This window comes from Fukomys damarensis, unplaced genomic scaffold, assembly GCF_012274545.1.
Source record: "Fukomys damarensis isolate Sample0158 unplaced genomic scaffold, DMR_v1.0_HiC HiC_scaffold_18, whole genome shotgun sequence".
NCBI lineage: Eukaryota > Metazoa > Chordata > Mammalia > Rodentia > Bathyergidae > Fukomys > Fukomys damarensis.
Window position 1 is genome coordinate 25,554,505 of NW_022900930.1, and position 19,161 is coordinate 25,573,665.

Below are 19,161 nucleotides of genomic sequence, written 5' to 3' on the forward strand. Positions count from 1 at the left end.
TATATATATATATATGAATTTCCAAATCCCCAAATATCCAAATAGAAATATATTTCTAAATTTCTAAATATATTACAGGTAAGGAATGTTCAAACTTCTATATAGTACAAATTGGATTAGTACCCAAACACGAAACACACGGCACCTTCCTTGAAGTAGGATTATTCTCAGATCAAGAAAGGAGTTGCTACTAAAGGTGTGGGTGGAATGTTGAGAAAACCCAAACGTTTTCAAAGAAGAATTCTCCCTACTCCTAGAATGGCAAAAACAAGAGAAGGAGCAGCTTCAGGAGCTCAGAAAAGAAGTATTCAGGGACCTGTGTCTTGAGAGGCATAAGAGTTGTAGTCCAGGGACAGACCGTTTGAGGTGACCTTGGTAGGAGAGAGGGAGAGAAATAAATGTCTGGTCTCACTCTGCTCTCTCCTGCTAATCTGCCAGACCTTTTCACTCACTGAACTGAGAGAAGACAGAGGGCAAGGGACACCTGGGTGTCTACTGGGGTGCAGGACAGAACAGGACAGACAAGGAGAAACAAGAAAGGAAATGTGAATGTACTTGCACACATAGATTCTATTTCAGCCAAAATAAATGTATGATGAAGTCTAACAACACACAGAGGTCTCAGAGGAAGTTGTGTTTGGACTAGGGAGAGAACCTCTTTAAATTTACTATTTTGCTCATTTACTACAATAAACACTTCATTGTGGAAATAGAAGCTTTTCTTTGTACATAGTATTTATATCTCTACCAATTTTTATCATAAAGTTATAGTGGTTGCATTTGTTTATATGAATAAATTAATTCTTGCGAACTCAGAGGAGAAAATAGTATTTGTATAACCCCGAATCACTAAAGTTGCCTGAGACATACCTTCATTTCCATTAAGGTTAATTTGTAAAAGTGAATGCGACAATATATGTGAAAAGAAAATAATGTTGATCTTTAGTCTACATTTAAAGTGAAAGTCATTAAGCAACACTTCCAACTTTTCATCTGATTTTCTGTGTTTTAAATATTCATGTAAAGCTGTAATAGAAACTTAGGACTCATAGTATGCTAATGACCCAATTGCCAGCAAAAATATGTCAGAAGTTGGAAGGTATAAAGAAATATGAACTTGATTCAGATATGAAAAAGCAGCACCACAGCCAAGAGAACTAGGTACAATATTGTCATTTCTTCATAGTCACTGAAAATGATCAGAAATGAGCAAAAAGTAAAAAGGAGAAGAATCTTTGTATATGGCAAGGAAACCGACAATATATGGTGTAGGTTTTCTGTTTTTTTGTATTGCTTTGTTTTGTTTTTTGGTGCTGGGACTCAAACTCAGGACCTTGTGCTTGCCAGGCAGGAGTGGGGCCACTGACCTACATCAGCAGCCCCGTGACGTGGATTTTTAAAGCATGTGTGCAGGAGAGGACATTTTAGTTGTACACAGTGAAAGGATTTTTCTAGATTTCAGATTTGTTAGGTCTTCTAGGAAAATTTGCATATTGAAAAAATGAAATCTATCTTAAAATGTTAACTTTAGATTTCAGTGCTTCTCACACTGTTGTGATCTTCATTAATGGAGATTCAAATTTAACTTCCAACCATCAAGCCAGCTCAACTCATTGCATAGACTTGTAGTCACTCTAACACCATGTGAAGTTTTCAAATTAACTCAGGATCACTGTTAAAAAATAATGCAGAAGCACACAAAAAATAAGAGCCATTTATCTTTTGGAGAGCTACATTGCTTTATGATATGTATTGATAGGTTTGAGTTCAAGAAGGCTAAGTAAGGTAAACTACTAGGCCTTTATACTAATGCAGAAGATAGAACATAGTAAAGAAATGTGTTTTCTGGAAACATTAGAATCCAATAGTAACTTTGTTGTTTTTGAGACAGGGTCTTGCTTTGTAGTTCAATCTGGCCTTGAACTCACTATGTAGCCCAGGCTGGCCTCCAACTGGCAGTGATTCTTCTGCCTCAGCCTCCTGAGTGCTGGCTGGGATTACAGGTGTGCACCACCATGCCTTGCTCTCCAGTAGTTATTTTTGGTGACAAATAAATAAATCTGAAACCTCAAGATGAAATACACAAGGATCAATAATTTTAAAGTCTTTATTATTAATGCATTTAGAATAACATCTGAAAGTCAATTAAAATGTTCTTGAGAGAATTCAATGTCTTTTTTTCCTCCTTCACCAGATGTAGTTATTAGTGCCCAGCAAAATGTAGCACATCCTATTATTTTTCCATGAACTTTATCCACTTCCTAACTACACAGCAATACTCAATCAGAGAATTATTATATAAAATAAATGTCTCATCATTTGTAAACTATTTTCATTTTTGACTTTTTGCTAAAAACAAACAAACAAACAAACAAACAAAAAAAACAAGCTCCTTGTCAGTTCTCAGTTTATCATGGAAATTAGCCTAGTGAACATCTAGCTGCAGGTATGCTGAAGCAAACTACCACGTACGCAGCATTTTGTTAGGTTTCCTCTTTCACATTTCTCTATACTGTACATATGAAGAAATCTTTAGAGGAAAACTAACACAAATAATGTAACATAAGTTAGTTACATAAGTATATTTCACATGGAACACCGGTGGCATAATTAATTGAGTATATACATTGAGTCTACAAAGGAGTGTTCCATGCTTCTGACTTGGATGATATTTTCCAATCAAAAATATAGAAGTAACCATTCTTTCAACTTTAGCACAAATAGATGACTATGGTATAAGACAATTTGTGACAAGTAAAAGACAACAAAAGTATCCTTAACATTGTGAAGGAATCTAAAAGTTATAAGAGGTTTGGAAAATAGCATAGAGAATACTCAAACACAAAACGTTTTGAGCACACATTTTCAGAGATCTGGACAGCAGTTTATGTGTGAAGTTTTTAATCTGAAAGAAGAGATGTTAATGAGAGGGAGGTGAAGCGGAGAAAGAACGCGACTGTGAAGTCCTTCTAAGTACAAGTTCTGAAGGGACTGAGAAAGGAGCGCGCCCCTCATTAAAATGTGAATATTAGCTAGCAAGGCTATTGGGCCAGTTTGGCTATTTAACTATTGATTTCTCATCCAAGTTTGAAGAGCAAGGACTGAAACAAGTTTCCGAGGTGATTCCAAGCGCCAGTCCCTGTGAAGAGGGCTAAGACGAAGGAGGGCAGAGGAAGAAAGACAAGGAAACAATTACTTGAGATGTAGAGTTACTAAAGGAGGGTGTGTTCACAAACGCTTGGAAGCAATTTGCTGGGGGTGAGCATGATGCTAGGGGCAGATTAGAGCATCTTTATCTAGAGTTTAATACATATTGTGTCTTTCCTTTAAAAATGTCAGTATCTAAGATCGGTGCATGCAAAGTAGTGTTTACATGAAGGAAAGAAAAGTTAGGAAAGGGAAGAGAAAGAGAGGAGAGGAACAAGAGAGGAACAGAAGGGGACCTCAGGCGAGGGGAGGAAGAGAAAAGACTCACCATAAAACTCCAGAGTTTCATCAAAAAATAAAACAATAAATTTATCTGAGGATGTGTGAACATAACAAGAGATTTATTCATAGAAGAAAATAAGACCCCCCAAGTCACTGTAGATACCTTTAAAACAGTCTTTTTAGTTATTGCTATCTTAAGTTTAACTACTCCTGAAAATGCTTCAGAGAAGTTGTTTAATTTGTGTGAAGTGAAAAAAAAAAATATGACCTAGAGCTTAGTACATTCTATAGGTTAATTCTAATTGACCACAAATTTATTATATAAGTTTTGTCCTTAGAGGAAAAGAAGTTGAGAGGTAGTAAAAATGTTCACTTTTCTATATTGTTCGTATGCAGTGTGGCCTGAACACTGGTTTATAAAAGTTTCTGTAATTCTACCATGGTTACCAAATACTATGACAGAAAAATTTGAAAACAATGTTTTAAAAAGTAATTCTTGGTCATTTTTTAATAGTTTCATGGGCTTCTCCATAAGGCTGTGTGGCTTTTAAAAGTAACAAAGACTGATGTTTTGAAATTGCAATGTACAATGGTCTTCTTTGCCTACTATGTGACATGACATGAAAATTAGTGATGCACCGAAATTACCTGTTCATGGAAATATAACCATATAAATCAACAATGATTAGTTGGGGAAAAAGGTGAATTTATGAAATTACTGATCTTAATAAAGTAATTATGTGTAGATACATTATATTATTACGACCAGAAGCAGGAATCAGAGGCCTTAAATATAACGTGTCACTCTTGCTGCAAGACCTATAGGCATAGAAGTAGAAAGTGCTGGTACTCTATCAACAAATAACAAGTGAGACTTCAAACCAAGAGCAGTAACATAAATTAGTGTCTGCCATAGAAGCCATTACAGTGTGTCTTTTGAAGATATGTGCAATAATTTTTTGCAGAAGCAACATTCCCTCATATTTTTACAGCTTACAGAAAGGAAAGCTGAAAAATAAACCTATGATTTGGTCATTTCTTGCCATATAATAAAATATTTAAAAAAGTCTCTAAGCATTTAATTTACAATTATAAACAGTAGACTGAACCAACTTTAAATTTAGCTCAAGTTTGAAACTATTCTGATAATAAATTTTGAAGCTATAGGTTTATTCAAGTGGAAATATATAGTCTTCCTACTAAATAATGACCTAAAGCTATTGCCATTTTAACTTTCAAATTGACCAAATTATTATCTAATTCCAGTCAAATAACCAAGAAAAATCATCAAAATAAAAAGAAATAACTGTGTCTATAACCCAAGATTCTGGCAATTTCTGTAAAAATTATTCAAATACGTTCTGAACTAAAACAAGTGTGATTAAACTGAAATTTAGTATGTGTATTACTTCCACAGGTATTTCTTTTATTATTCATTGTTTATTGTTGCATTTTATATAATGGCATTTATCATTGGGAATTTGTGCCTTTTCATGATATATCTTGGTGCTTATTGTTTTCCCAACACCCCTGCCCTCCCTTCAACCGCTCCACCTCTCCTTATTTACAAAGGCTTTGTTTCTATTTTTTTCTTTTTATCATATTTATTCCTTTCCCCTACCCCTCTTACTTCCCCTTCCCCTTTGAACCTTTTCTTCCAATTTTACATTATCTATTATATATTTTGATCCTTATTTACACTTTCAGTTTCTCACACCAGAGAAACTTTGGTATTTACATATGTGTGTCCTATTTATTTTACTTAAAAGTATGGCCTCAATGTGCATCCATTTAGCTATAAATGTCTCTAGTTTCTCATTCTTCTGAATTTATGGGGCACAATAAAAGCTGTCTTAAGAAGGAAATTAATAGCAATGAAAAATCATATTAAGAAAACTGAGCAAGCTCAAATAAACATCCTGATGCTGAACCTTAATCTTCTAGAAGAAGAGCAAGACAAACCCAAAGCTCATTAAAGGAAGAAAATTATAAAGATCAGAGCAGAATCAATGCAGTGGAAACTAAGAGAATAATACAAAAAAAAAAATCAATGAAAGGAGGAGTTGGTTCCTCAAAAGAATAAATAAAATTGACAAAATCTAAGCCAGCCTTATCAAAACATGAAAGTAGTGAAGTTAATAGGACACACATGTGTAAATACTGAATAGTATCTCTGGTGTGATAAACTAAAAAGTGTAAATAAGAATCAAAGTGTCTGTGTAATGAGGAACAAAGGTCTAAAGGTGTAGGGGAAGTGGGAGGAGTAGGGGAAAGGTACAAAGGAAACAGAAAAAAAAGAGAGAGAAAATGAACTGGGGATTTAGCTCAGGGGTTCCACTTCCTTTCAAGCACAAGGTACTGAGTTCAATCCCCGGTGCAGAGAGAGAGAGAGAGAGAGAGAGAGAGAGAGATGAAAACTGGAAACAAACTATAAATAGGGAAGGGTGGAAGGGGTGAAGGGAGGTAAGGGGAATGGGAAAAAAATAAGAACCAAGATATATCATGTAAAGGTACAAATTCCGAATGATGAATGTTAACTGTATTGTATACCTAAAATGTACCAATAAAGAGAAAGAATGAACCAAAGGAAGGAAGAAAGAAAGAAAGAAAGAAAGAAAGAAAGAAAGAAAGAAAGAAAGAAAGAGAAAAAGAGAAAGAAAAGGAGCAAATCCATGCAGTTAGGAATGAAAAGGGTGAAATTACAACAGAGCCAGCAGAAATCCAGAGGGTTATCAATATCTACTTAGAGAACCTATCTGCCAATAAGATGGAAAATACAGGAGAAATGGACAGATTTCTGTATGCCTACGAATTACCAGAGTTGAATGAAATTGTAAACAACCCAATATCAAACACCGAAATTGAAAATATAATTAAAAACTTACCAACGAAGAAAAGCCCAGGTCCTGATGGCTTCACTGCTGAATTCTACAAGACATTTAGAGAAGAATTATTGCCACTACTGTTTAAACTCTTTAAGGCATTTCTCTTGAAAACCACCAAGTTAATTACTTATTTTTACTAAAATAGAAAAATGTGCCAGCCTGTCTTTTATACACAGTGTGAACTTCGCAAACAATAATTGGAGCTTAAAATAATTAATACTACACACCCTTGCCTTTGAACTATACAGCTGTCAGCCAGGGGCCTTAAAAATTAATAGGCTCTTCAAGGCTAGAAATCAGAAACTATGATAATTATATATAATATTTCTTGAAAGGCACTTACCTTTTAAAAGGGAAGAACACTTTTGGCAGCAAATTGCCTGTTAAAATAAAACAGATCATTTATTGGTATTCAGTAAACAATATAAAGAATGGTGATTTATTATACTCTGCACAATTGCAGGGCAACTTTAAAGAAACTTTTCCTGATCTCATTTACTTTCTTTTTTCCACAAAATGAAAATTACCTGCTTGGTTATAGTAATTAAATGCTTTTCTGTTCAATGCATGTGCGCTGAAACCTCAAAAACTAATGAATTTCATGTCTGAGAGCAAAAACAGAAATTACACAGCATATTATCCAGGTCATGGGTATAAATTCTAGTGTATTCCTCTCACTGGGTCTAACAAGAAGCATGTGAATTAATATCTGCATCAGAAACTTTAAGAGTTAGATGTTGTCAATATTTTCATTAATTAAAATTAAAATAGCATAACAATTTACTAACATCAGGTATATCAAATGCACTTATTACAAATATTTCATTAGCTGTGCTGTAAATTCTGTACATATTTTTTTCACTGAACTGAATTAAAGTCTGAGAGAACTGTTGTTTACAATACCTCACAAATATTACTGAGTTGAAAACTGGTAAAGTCATGGTTCTATGGAATACGTATACACCAAAGATTGTACTAAAACAAACTGGCTGAAATCAATACAGTATTTAACCCTAATGAGAGGCAAAAGAGTGGCATGATGGATGGGAAGGAACAGCAGATATAACTTTTGGATGGCACTTTCTTTCCCATAGGAAAGACTTCAACTGGTTTTCACAGGAGTCAAAAATCAAAAATAAGAAGTATAATTTCCTACAGAACTCTGCTTGTTTGCATATGCAAATCTATGCACATGCACTTTTTCAACTGTAAATGTATATCACGAATGCCGACATTCTACTTCCTCAAGTTATAAAGGTTTTCATGGATCAGTTATATTGCATCTTCAGAACAATTAAGATCCAAATATTTGCAAAATTGATACCACTCAGATACTAATTTGTAAACAGAGGTAGGTCCTGCTGTAAACTCATCTGAGCTCACTTGAGTGTTAAATTGTCAGGACAGCAAAAGTTCTTCACACTCTACTTCTAGAGGGACTGTCTAATCAGATTTAGAAGCTGGCGGAGTGCTCAGAGATGGGTGGAATGCTGTCAGTGGCTCTTCTGGTTCCTCTGAATGGGCTCTGCTGAACGCGAAACCTCTCATTCCCAGTGCCCTTCTGTTCATCTAGGACACACCACCTCCGTACCAGTGCCCTCTCAAACACCAAGGGATGAACTGAGTACGAAGAAATGAGAGAATTAATGTAAATGCTCAGCTTCCGGAGAGGATGATTTCTAGACATCTATTTGCTTGATAAGACTAGAAGTAATCTGAAAAACCAGATAAACAACATTTTACTTTCCCTACTACTGCTGCAATGGCTAAATTTCCACAATCTCTAGCAATGGTTATTATTTCATTTTGATAAGAGATTTCCATGATTCCCTACTTGTTCTTAGACCTAACCCTACGTTAAGCCATACACTAACCCTGTCACTAATCCATAATCCAGATAAATGTCAGAATACTCTTTTTAAAAATAAGAAACAGGTGTAATTCCTATACAAGTTTTCTTTAAATTGATTATCAAATGAATTTGAGAAACTTTGACATGGCCTGCAAGATTTGTTGCTCAGAACTCTGCTGAATTTTCTAGTCTAATTTCGTATAAAACTCTCTGCACTTATCACAGTGTGTAGATGTTGACTTTTCTTTTATTCCTAAGATTACTCTTCCTATTTCCTGTCTTGGGCTTGGGCTTGGGACTTCAGCAAATAAGAGTGGAGAAAAAACTCCTTCCTTTATGTAACTCTTGCCCCAACCTTTAGATCTTAAACATTTGTCCCTTTGAACCTCAGACTGTGTCCCTCCTGTAATCTAGAAAATTTTCTTTGGCTCAACTTTCTCTTTCCATGCACTGTTGAGAGTAATTTTGATCTCTGCTTGGTTCCACTATAGATGGAGTGAATATAAGATTTAATGTCCAGACTGGATGCCTTTTGAGACATGCAGAAGGAAGTAAGCAGTTAGGATGCTGGGGCAACAGATGTAATGCAGGGCTGGTGCGAGAAAACCAGAGCACTTGGCTAAACATCCTTTGGAAGCTTAAAGCTTAAAGCTGACCAACTTTAAGGGAGCAGCATGAAAATAGCCGATGGGTCTTCAAAGCTGATGGTTACTCACATAACATGTTACTCAAACAAAATTAAAGTGTGTGAAATCTGTAGTCTTTGTAACTAACTGTACTAAAACAAAATTTCTCCAAGTAAGCTATCTACAAGTAAAATCAAGACTCTATACAACAAAATTATAAGGTTATTTACATGTGGACCACAGAATGAAACAAAGCTATCAATCAAGTGGAATTTGGGCTCCTCTCTGGACCAGACAGGGCTACATTACAGCTTTTCTTTCACCATAAACATATTTATGTGTATAAACATTTCCAACTAAGAATGGTGGCAGCTAATATTTACCACTCCACCTATGAAAGTGCAGATACAAGACAGTGGAGAAGCCACGGATGATGGCTATAAGAGCAGCAGCACCAAAGGGGGCATTCAGCACTTCTAAGAGCTTTCTACCTCCTAGGCAATTCAATCAATAAAAAGTCCTCTGAGGATATTTTAACAATAAATGTGAACACTACTTTAGTGCAAAAACTAGCAGTGGACTATGCCTTTCAGAAGGTCAGCCTTCAAATTGACACTTCACAGAGATGGATAAGCAAAGAAGGAAGAGCAGAATATGTGGTGTGGGAGTCCATCAATTGGCCACTTTCCTGTTTACATAGTTAATGCTTAGGGTAAGTTCTCCATTTGTGCGTGTTTTGTACATGCATTTCTGAGTTGGAGATTGAAGTAAAAGTGCGATTTTTTTTCAAGAATGAGTCCATTTTATTCAGTCGGTAGCAAATGCATATGCAGTGCTATGAAACATGGGTGATCAGACAGCTTACAAGATCTTCAAGTAGATGTCTTTGGTCAAATTACTGGACGCCTTTGGCAGAAGAGGAAATAATACTGCAGGGACCAGATCAGTATATTATGTTAAGATGTTTTAACTTTTTTTTTAAATTGAAAAGAATGTAGAGGATTTTTAAAAGAAACACTGATGTCATATTTTTTATTCTGATAAACCAGTTAGCAATATGACAGTTGGAGACTATGGATGAAACAGATCTTCTGCAGCAATTCATAAGTGAAATACTGGTGACAGGCTTACCTGGCACAGAGGCAAGAAAAGTGGAAAGGGAATGATTCCCAGTCTCTTTGAGGGTGTAAGCGATAGATAAGTTTAACCATCTGAGGAAAGAGACTTGAAGAACATCTTTCTGAGCTTTCACTTGCTTGTGCAAAGAATAATCTGCTGAATTATATTTATATTATTATCGTGTGAAAAGAGAAGGATGAAAAGAAGGATGGAGAGGAGGATGAGTTTGTTTTCAGGTTTTTAAAATGTTCGATTTTGGAAGTTTAGTAGAAAAAAATGCAATGGTTGGCTCAACATTTTAATATACGTTACTCTCACTTTATACCTTGTTCTCATTTTATAATTGAGGAAATATAAAACATATCTGATGTTTGCTCTCTCAAGGTCTAATAGCTACTCTGTGTGAGACAAAGGATTTTCATTCTATTTCCTCAACTCTAAATCCTACTTTTTATAGAACTGGATCTATGGTTCAGTAAATTCATACCTTCAGATTACAGTTTTTCCTCTGGAAAGCAATACTAACATCTATGCATTTGTTATCTGAAATAGACATTATAACGTTAAAATATACTAAATAATCCAGAAAGCTCTAAAACAAATCTGCTAATCGACATTGGTGCAAAATCACTCAAACGTAATTGTCTTAGGCAAATATTTTGTCAAAAAAATGTAAACAGTTGTATGGCTCTGCCCTACTATTTCAGTTTTGTTGAGCTTAACTCAGGCGCCTAAAACCATGGTTATGTTGACAGAGGGCAGTGTATGTGAAGCACAACAAGAGACCGGATGGCTCTTAAAAGTTGAATTTGTTACCTACTGAGGCAACTCTCAAATTTCTCTCTGCTTCAGCCTGGCTTCTAATGTTCTTTTAATGAAGATTTTTATTTGTGCAGTTCAGGGATGTTATTCAAATTAATTGCTGCTGACAACCTTGAATCTTAAGACTTTGGTGAAACTTAGCATGCTGCTTTGTAGTTATGAGTAACAAATGTATTTCTTTTGGTAGAAAGGACAATTAAATATTTTCATTCTTAAATGTTATCTTTTCATTCTTAAATTTTGGTGTACTGGTTTATATGGATTGTTAGGCATTGCCAAGCCTAAAGAATTACCTCAAATAAAAGCATGTGATATAATTTTGTTCCATTATAAAAATGGGTCAATACAGTACCGAAACACACTTTTCAGGTAATTTTCCTGCTTTTCACCTTCTCCTGTTCTATTGTACAGAGATGTATTATTGTATTAATCTAAAGTCTTGCATTTCATTGCAGATAAAAAGTGTTGTGAATACCACAAAACAGCAATATTTATCACTGAAGTTAGCAACAAATTGAGACACCACATTTAATTGTGTAGAGTACATGGCAGTAAGTCAGCTTGTACAGTTTTAAGAAGCTACATTTACATACGAAGACTTTTGTTAGTTTTGAGTGTACAATGCCCTTTAAAAAATCAATTGCACAGTATTTAGGAAAAGCACATAGTTAGAGGTTAAGAGTACTGATTTAAGGGCCACAATGCCTAGGTCTCAAGCACATCCATCCTCTCTTTGCTTTATTTTTTTTAAATATAAAAGGAGAAAAACAATTCTCATACTTACAAAACTAGTGTGACGATTATATTAGATGGTATACACAAAACTCTCAGAGTATTCTCCAACCTTCACTATTTATCAGCTTTTATAATGATTAGAGTAAATCCATTTTTTTGTGCTATGCAGAACACAGCAGAAAATCAGATGGTAAGAAAAATATAAATAGCCAATAGATGACACATTGCAGAAAACCTGAAGAATGCTGGTTATACACCTTTGTTAGGCCAGTACTATCCTACAAACAATGAAAACGAACAAGAATCTTCCCCCTTATGCAACTTGTGAAGCTGGAAAGTACTTGAGAAGTAAATAGGGTAAATGCAACATTGGGTATTATAAGATGATTTCCAAGAGAGGGTTATAATATAAGGAAAGAGATGGAGGAGGTCATGCCATTTTTGTTAAAAGCAAACTTCTGGATAGGACTTCCATTACCTCATGTGGCTACACATTGCTGTTCCACAAACATTTCTTTCACCTTTTGAATTATTGCCTCTGGACTAGGCTACAGTAATCAGTCTTTCTAATGGTGAATGCCTCATTCAGAAATATTGTATTGCTGAAAACCAATATTAATTTAACCAATATTTACTGAAAGATGTTATCATAGGCTCTGCAGTCTACCACCTTGAGAATGAGAACAAAATGGGCAAATTCATCCTAAGTAATGTGAATAATATAAAACATGATGACACAATAGTGCTGTGGGTGACAGAAGCATTTTATTTTGCATGGTTATGAAAAGATTCCCATGCAATATGATAGTTGATCTAAGAAGAAAGTACATGACAAGAAGCAGTCAGTTTGGGAAGATCTGGTAGCAGAATGTTCTGGGAAGCTTGCACAAGAGTGAGAGTTAAAATGGATGAAAACATTTTGGAAACATGAAAGGAGAGAAGAGATACCTGTGAGAAGATGTCTGAAAAAGATCTGGGAGACAGGAATAAGAAGCCACTACGACTTTGGTGGTGTTTTCTAAGTGCAAGAGTATGACACTGGGTATAAGTTATGTATTCCAATTTATATTTTTAAAATAATTCTTCAGGGGCTGTGTGAAGGATTAATGGGTTTTAAGGATACAGTTTAGAAAAACAGGTGAGCAACTAATGCAGTAGATCAGGTAGGTGATGGGCAAATAGGAACGATGACTTCAAAGCAGGTGGAGAGATATGGATGAATACATTTTGAAGGTACAGCTCACAAACTCTGCTGGTTATTGGTGTTAGGTTGGGTCTAGATGATCCTGAAAGCCTCATGTAATCAGAGATGGCAGTGTCAGAGATGGTGGGCTTGGGTGTGTGATGCGGGGATTAAGGATGCCCCACCATGGGTGTGCGTGACACCTTCCAAAAAGCAAGAAGCCTGGACACAATATAGAGGGACAGAAAGAAGGTACTTCTGCTTCTTCTGCTTGCTGCTTGCCCTGCCACACTATGAACTGTTTCTCCATGGAACCCTTCTTAAGTGCCACCCTGCCTTGGAGCCAGCCAACTATGGACTGAAACCTCTATAACTGTGAACTGAATAAACTTGTCCTCCTTTAACTTTGGGTGTCAGGTATTTTGTCTCAGCAATGAGAAAAGTAACTAAGACAATTGGATATGTGAGTGTAAAAAGATAGGAATTAGGTATGACTCCTACATTTCAGGGAAGAAAGATACATTATATGGCCATTTTGCCAATATAGTACTAAGAGAGGAAAATCCATTACTGGGGAGAAAAATAAAGATTAATATTTAAACATAGCATGTGTGTGGTACACAGAGACACTGAAAGAACAATATTACATAGATGAGTATAGAATAGAATAACACGTTTAGCTTACGATGACTGTGTCTTAAACTTGGCGCTGTTGAACTGTTACACTCAGATATTTCTTCATTATGTGTGCTGGCTTATGCATGTGCACGCTGTAGAACATTTCACAACATTCCTTACATATTTTTTACTGCATGATAACGTCTCCCCCACTCAGTTGTAATCAATAATTGATAAGTGGAGACAGGGGAGGGGACAAAATTGCTCCAGGTTGAGAATCACTAGGGTACAGATATACATTTAGATGAAAAAGTAAAGATGGAATTTGGCACCAGGGTTATGGGTGATGCCACCTATGGAAGGCAAAAACAAACAAAAAAAAACCCAAACAAACAAAAAAAAGAGTAGAGGGCTCAAGCCACGGGACTCCAGAATTGGAAGCTGAACAGATGAAGAAGAGCCAACAAAGAAGATATTTAGGCAGAAATTAAACGTGATGAGTGTGGGACGTTGGAATCTTGGAGAAGAAACAGTTGCCAGTGGGAGAGAATTAACATCATGTGTGATTCATATGAGAGTTTGATTAAGTAAACAATCATAGAAAAGTAATCACTTCCAGGCATGTCTCCAAAGAGAACTTGTGGAAAGAAGTCATGAGATAGGCTCAATCTGAGAATTTCTATAATCATCAATTATTTCTGAAGAACTTTTTGCTTGGACAAAAAGTTTGGCAACAGGTAAGAGTTGATAGCTTAAAAGCTCTGCATCAATAAGATTGCCGTTAGTTAAGGTTGAGTCTCAAGCAGCAGGGCAGGCTGGTGCTAATCTCTTTCCTGGAATTTGTACAAGATGGAAAGCAAATCCAGGGATCTGGAGAACACTGACCCCCAGCTCCCACCTGCTTGCTCCCTACTAGTGAACAATAAAGCTATACACGTATTTTTGATGTCTGCACTGCCACAGAACAAGGCCAATTTGGGGAAAATGGCAAAGCATTCTGGAGAGAGACATTATCATAAGAGTAGAAGTTTAGGTCAGCATACGGATCTCTCTCCTCCCATGGACCCACCATGCCTCCCAGGACACAAAATATTTAAGTTGCTTATATTGGAAACTGTCTGATCCTGTGAGCAGTCAGTGAGGAGCTGTTGTGTGTGTGTCACGTGGATAAATTGCATTTTCAGAATACCAGAGCTCTCATTCTTCTGCCAGGTATGATGAAACCTTCAGGCTTGTCAGAAAGGGACCACGAACTGTGTCTCCCCAAACCACAGTAATCTGAATTAAAACAGCACATATCTGTGGGAAGTGGCAACAACTTCAAATCCCTAAAGTCATCTGCTGGCTAGTCCAGATTTCCCATTCCATTGTGGTTATTCCCAGGGAGACCAGAGATCACAGAGCACGCAGACAGCAGGGGACTGGTAAAGGCAGGGAGCACACAAACACGAGCAGTCAACCACAGAGGAGCTCATAAATATACACCTGCCATGTCGGCACACAGGGGACATTTCAGTTTTAGTGGGTATGTAGAGATCATACTTCTTGATGTGAATGTAAGTAGATACAAGTAAAAATATATAAAGAACACTCATTGCTTCTATGAAAAATAAAATAAAATTTCATAAAAATTTAGACAGCTAAACTAGTTATATAAATGAAATTATTTTTGAAACAACAGAATAGATAATTTGGAGAATTATTTGAACTTCTCTCTACTTCTATTTATCTTCTATTTTGTTCTCTCTCTATATAAATACATATATTTATGTTGATATATATATATATATGTTATTTCCCATATAAGAGAAATCATGTGATATTTAAGCATGTGTCTTATTTATTTCACTTAACATTATGACATATTATACTTTAAAAACTTGTCAGAATTCATAACCCTACTTATGAGTTCATAGTACTAATTTCACTCTATTTTCACTAGCTGCTGATTGGAATGCTCATTAATTTTGGCAAATTGATGGGTTAAAAATGTGCTATTTTTTGTTGCCCTAAATTGTAATTTATGTTTACTGGTGAAGGCAAACTTCTTTTTAAATGCTTACAGATTACTTGCATTTTCTTTTCTGAATATTGTCCATTTTTTAATTTGCTTTCTTTTTGTAAGATTCTTGGTCTATTTCATACTCATGTGTAGAAGCTTTATATTAGGGACATTAATGTGACATATTTCAAAAAATAATGTTATTCAAACATGGATGTATTTCTACAAAATATTTCACATATCCACATACATCGTTGATGTTTGCCTGGTACCCACTCCAGAAAAACCGAAAACTCAGACCTCTCCTTCGTGATAATTTGGGAACCCAACCACTAAGAAAGACTGACATTCCTTCTAGTAAAACAGCTGGGACTTCTGCATTGTAAAAGTATAGGTTATTAATAGAATTCACTTTTTCAGAAAAGTAACAATCTGGTACCTTTGGGAAAAAGGATACAATTTATTTCTTAGCTTTGAAAGACACTGGGTCTTCCTGTGTTGCCGTATTAAGTTTTTTTTTTTTTATTTAAACTCAATTTCCCAAACAAATTGTTCTCCCTAGGGTATTACTATTTGTTAAAGGGAAAAATGTCTGGGGCCAGATAAACTTGGAAAATACTTTTATATATATTTATAAAAAATTATTGAAGTATTTTACAAATAATTTTAAATATTAATCCCCATATGATTCTTTTAGTGAAACCTGAATGTTCGGAATTCCTGAATTACTGGAATTGTGCTCTTTGTTTAGTTTTCAAAAGAGACCATGAGAGCTAGCATTCCATGAAGTATTTCCTTTAATAAATGCTGGCATTAAGAAATATCTTCACACTTTTTTGCAAATGAGCAACTTTTCTCGTGTTTGCCTTAGTGTTGCCTTCTTGTCATAGCAAATCCTTCAGAGACAGCAGTAATCCGTCTGTGAAGTTACTACTGAAAATGTTTTGAAATGATTCATCAATTCAAAACAAAGTTTTAGGTGGCAAAAACCTAAATATAAATGTAGTTAGGCACAGAGTGAAATGAAAAATCAAGCTTAGTGTGTGTGTGTGTGTGCATGTGTGTGTATGCTCTGTTTCCAGGAAGCTTAAAAATGGGGTCACACTTAAAAAATATGTGAGATGATACTGAAACTTAATTTCAGAAAAGCCTTTACAAGTAGAGTTAAAAATAGAATAATGTAATATTTTACAATCAATTTATTACCATATTGGCTTGCACTTATGATATATCGTATCTTCATTTAGAACTTTCTTGCATGCCTCTTATTTTTCTAAATTTATTTGGTCTCATAAGAGACCAATACAGTTGAGGGAATTAACATAAATCACCTATATTCACATGACTTGCCCATTGTCCATTTAATTTGTAGTTACTATTGACAAAAATCTAAGCAAATGATGGATAATGACTCACTTCTGGCTTCCTAAACTGGCCATTCCACCCACGGTTTTCAGTAATTACTGCTTCCTTTGCTGTTCAGTACACAGAAACATTTCTTCTAATAAAGCAGGATTATGCACTGTCTATTAAAATTACAGCCAGCATCTCAGAAAACGAAGTAAATGCTTTCACAAATAACATTCCCAATGAATAATGCTGAAATCAGAGTTTTTTTCATTGCAAGTGCCTCAAGTGGCTGGCACCTTTCCCATCGGCCACTTTGTAAGTGCGATTATGACAACGTGACGGTGACTCACAGGTGCCAAAATACGACGAGCAGAGCAAATCTCTGTTCCAGATATGATAAGGTGAGAGCAGCAGAACTCTGGGCCCCAGGTGATTTCCACGAAGACCTCTCTGTCGAGTGGGTTCACTATCTATACCATGCAGCCGCCAACTCTAATAACTGGGCCGGGAGAGAAACACATCTAAAAATGCAAATGGATGAAATTCTAAAACCGGGTTGCATAGTAACATATTAAACTGATTTGAGAGTTGTATGTTTGAAAAACATAAGCTTCAGCTTTGGAAAATGCCTTTTGTTACACTCAACACATACTGGGTTAGAACTAAGAAAGATATGGAGAAATTCTGAATGCCTTTAAAAATTTCTCCTCCAAACCAGACACCTTATAAAAAATGTAATAGTGAGTGAAATATCAAGTTGTTTCTAGTTTTTATCATAATATTTAGAAACTTATTTTTATCATACATATGCTCTGTAGATTAGGGGTTACACTTGCAGATGTATGGAACAGAAAATATCGATTAGGAAAATGCATCTTAGAACAGCTATATGTTCATAGAAACTACTTCTCAGTCTTGTACTGCAGCACTTAGGAATAATAGAATCACAAATTATGCAAGACTTTTTACTTGTTGCACATATACATTTATACCTGATTCATACATTCTGACTTCTGCCAAGCCTGACTGTCAATTTAACTCATGTAAACTCACTTACTGCGTGAATTTATACATAAATTCAATCTTTTTCCTGTCAAATCCAGAAAAGGCTTTTATTAGAAATAACATGATGTAGATGAATATTACAGTCATTTTACATGAATGATGAGAAAATTAATTATATTTATATGTCAAGCTATGATTCTAAATACATTGTTCAAAATCAAATTTGTGAATAAGAAAAAAATTGTCCATGTTTACTTAAATGTATCTATGTACTTTAACCAAAACTGGTTGGTTATAGAATATATTTTTTTTAATTATATACTATGAAGAAAAGAAGTTTTAACATGGATAGCTTTCTAATTAGTTTTCAGAAAATTTTCCTTGTCGTGTTTATGGCAAGCTAGAGATGAATTTCAGAGTTATTTACAGATAGTAAGCTCTCAGTGAGAAGGAACCTTAGTTGCTTACCATTGTACTCCAAGCAACTAGGACAAAGCCAAAAACATGGTAGACATTTTAAAATTAACAAATGAAAAGAAATTCAAATTAATTTTTAAAATTAGACAACTAAAGTACTTCACAAACTATTCAAGTCCAGCAATCAATATAAAATATAATTTATATAAAATTTATACATTAACTCAGATATTTTTAAAAGTCTGAGTTTTTTGACAATAAATTCCTCAAAATGCTTATCACTTTTTGCCCCTCTTTCTGGGTGACAAGAAGAGAAAAATAGCCCATTATCATCTAAAAATCATATTGCACAGCAATTTCAAAAGTACTTCAACAAAATATTACTTATTTTCAAAAATTCTATGACACAGCATGTCCTCCTCCCACCTAATACAGCGTTCTGAGCAACACAGGGATGTTTAATTCCTAACTTGTGATGTTTAATGAAGCATTGAACTGCACACACTTCATGTACTTCTGACAACAGGCTTTTATTCTGAGAACCTTCCATACCGTATGCACACTATAAATTCTATACAGATACAGTCTCACTGACATAGGTGGCATGATATTATCCTCATTTTACTGGCATGGAAATTTAAGCTCAGACAGGTAAATAACTTAACCACGGTTATACATCAAGGAAGTAGTGGAATAGGAAATTTAATGAACAACTGAGTCAAGTAGTTCAACGTTTTTCTGCTAGATAGCTGAAGAAGCCTTAAAACGGAAAGTATTAGAAGTTGAGGGAAGATAAAAATTTAGGAGACCAAGAAATATAAAATTAAATAATATACGCCAAGTTGCTGGATTTAGGGGCAAAACACAATTTTGAAGGAATAGTTGGAAGAAGCCAGGCAGCAGTGTAGTGAGGGACTGATGAGTACTCGGAAAGAAACTTTATTAGTTTACTGGGAAAAAGACAAGACTGGTGGTAATAAGGGGAAAAGGACAGGAAATATCTACCAGTGTTAGGGATAGGAAGGAATCAATGGGCTAAATGATCACTCTCTGTAAACTCAGAATGAATCAAACTACCTTTCAGTTTTTCACATTGTTCTTATGTATAAAATATTGCA

General features: G+C 35.2%; 1 long non-coding RNA gene across 1 annotated transcript in view; it reads right to left on the minus strand.

The window, feature by feature from the left end:
• Window positions 1–6,657: 6,657 nt before the first annotated feature.
• The window catches only part of LOC117286783, a 431,639-nt gene continuing 419,135 nt past the window's right edge, over window positions 6,658–19,161 (minus strand). The window contains exon 4 of the long non-coding RNA XR_004517907.1: window positions 6,658–6,694. This is a non-coding gene — a long non-coding RNA (uncharacterized LOC117286783). The remainder of the gene's footprint in view (window positions 6,695–19,161) is intronic.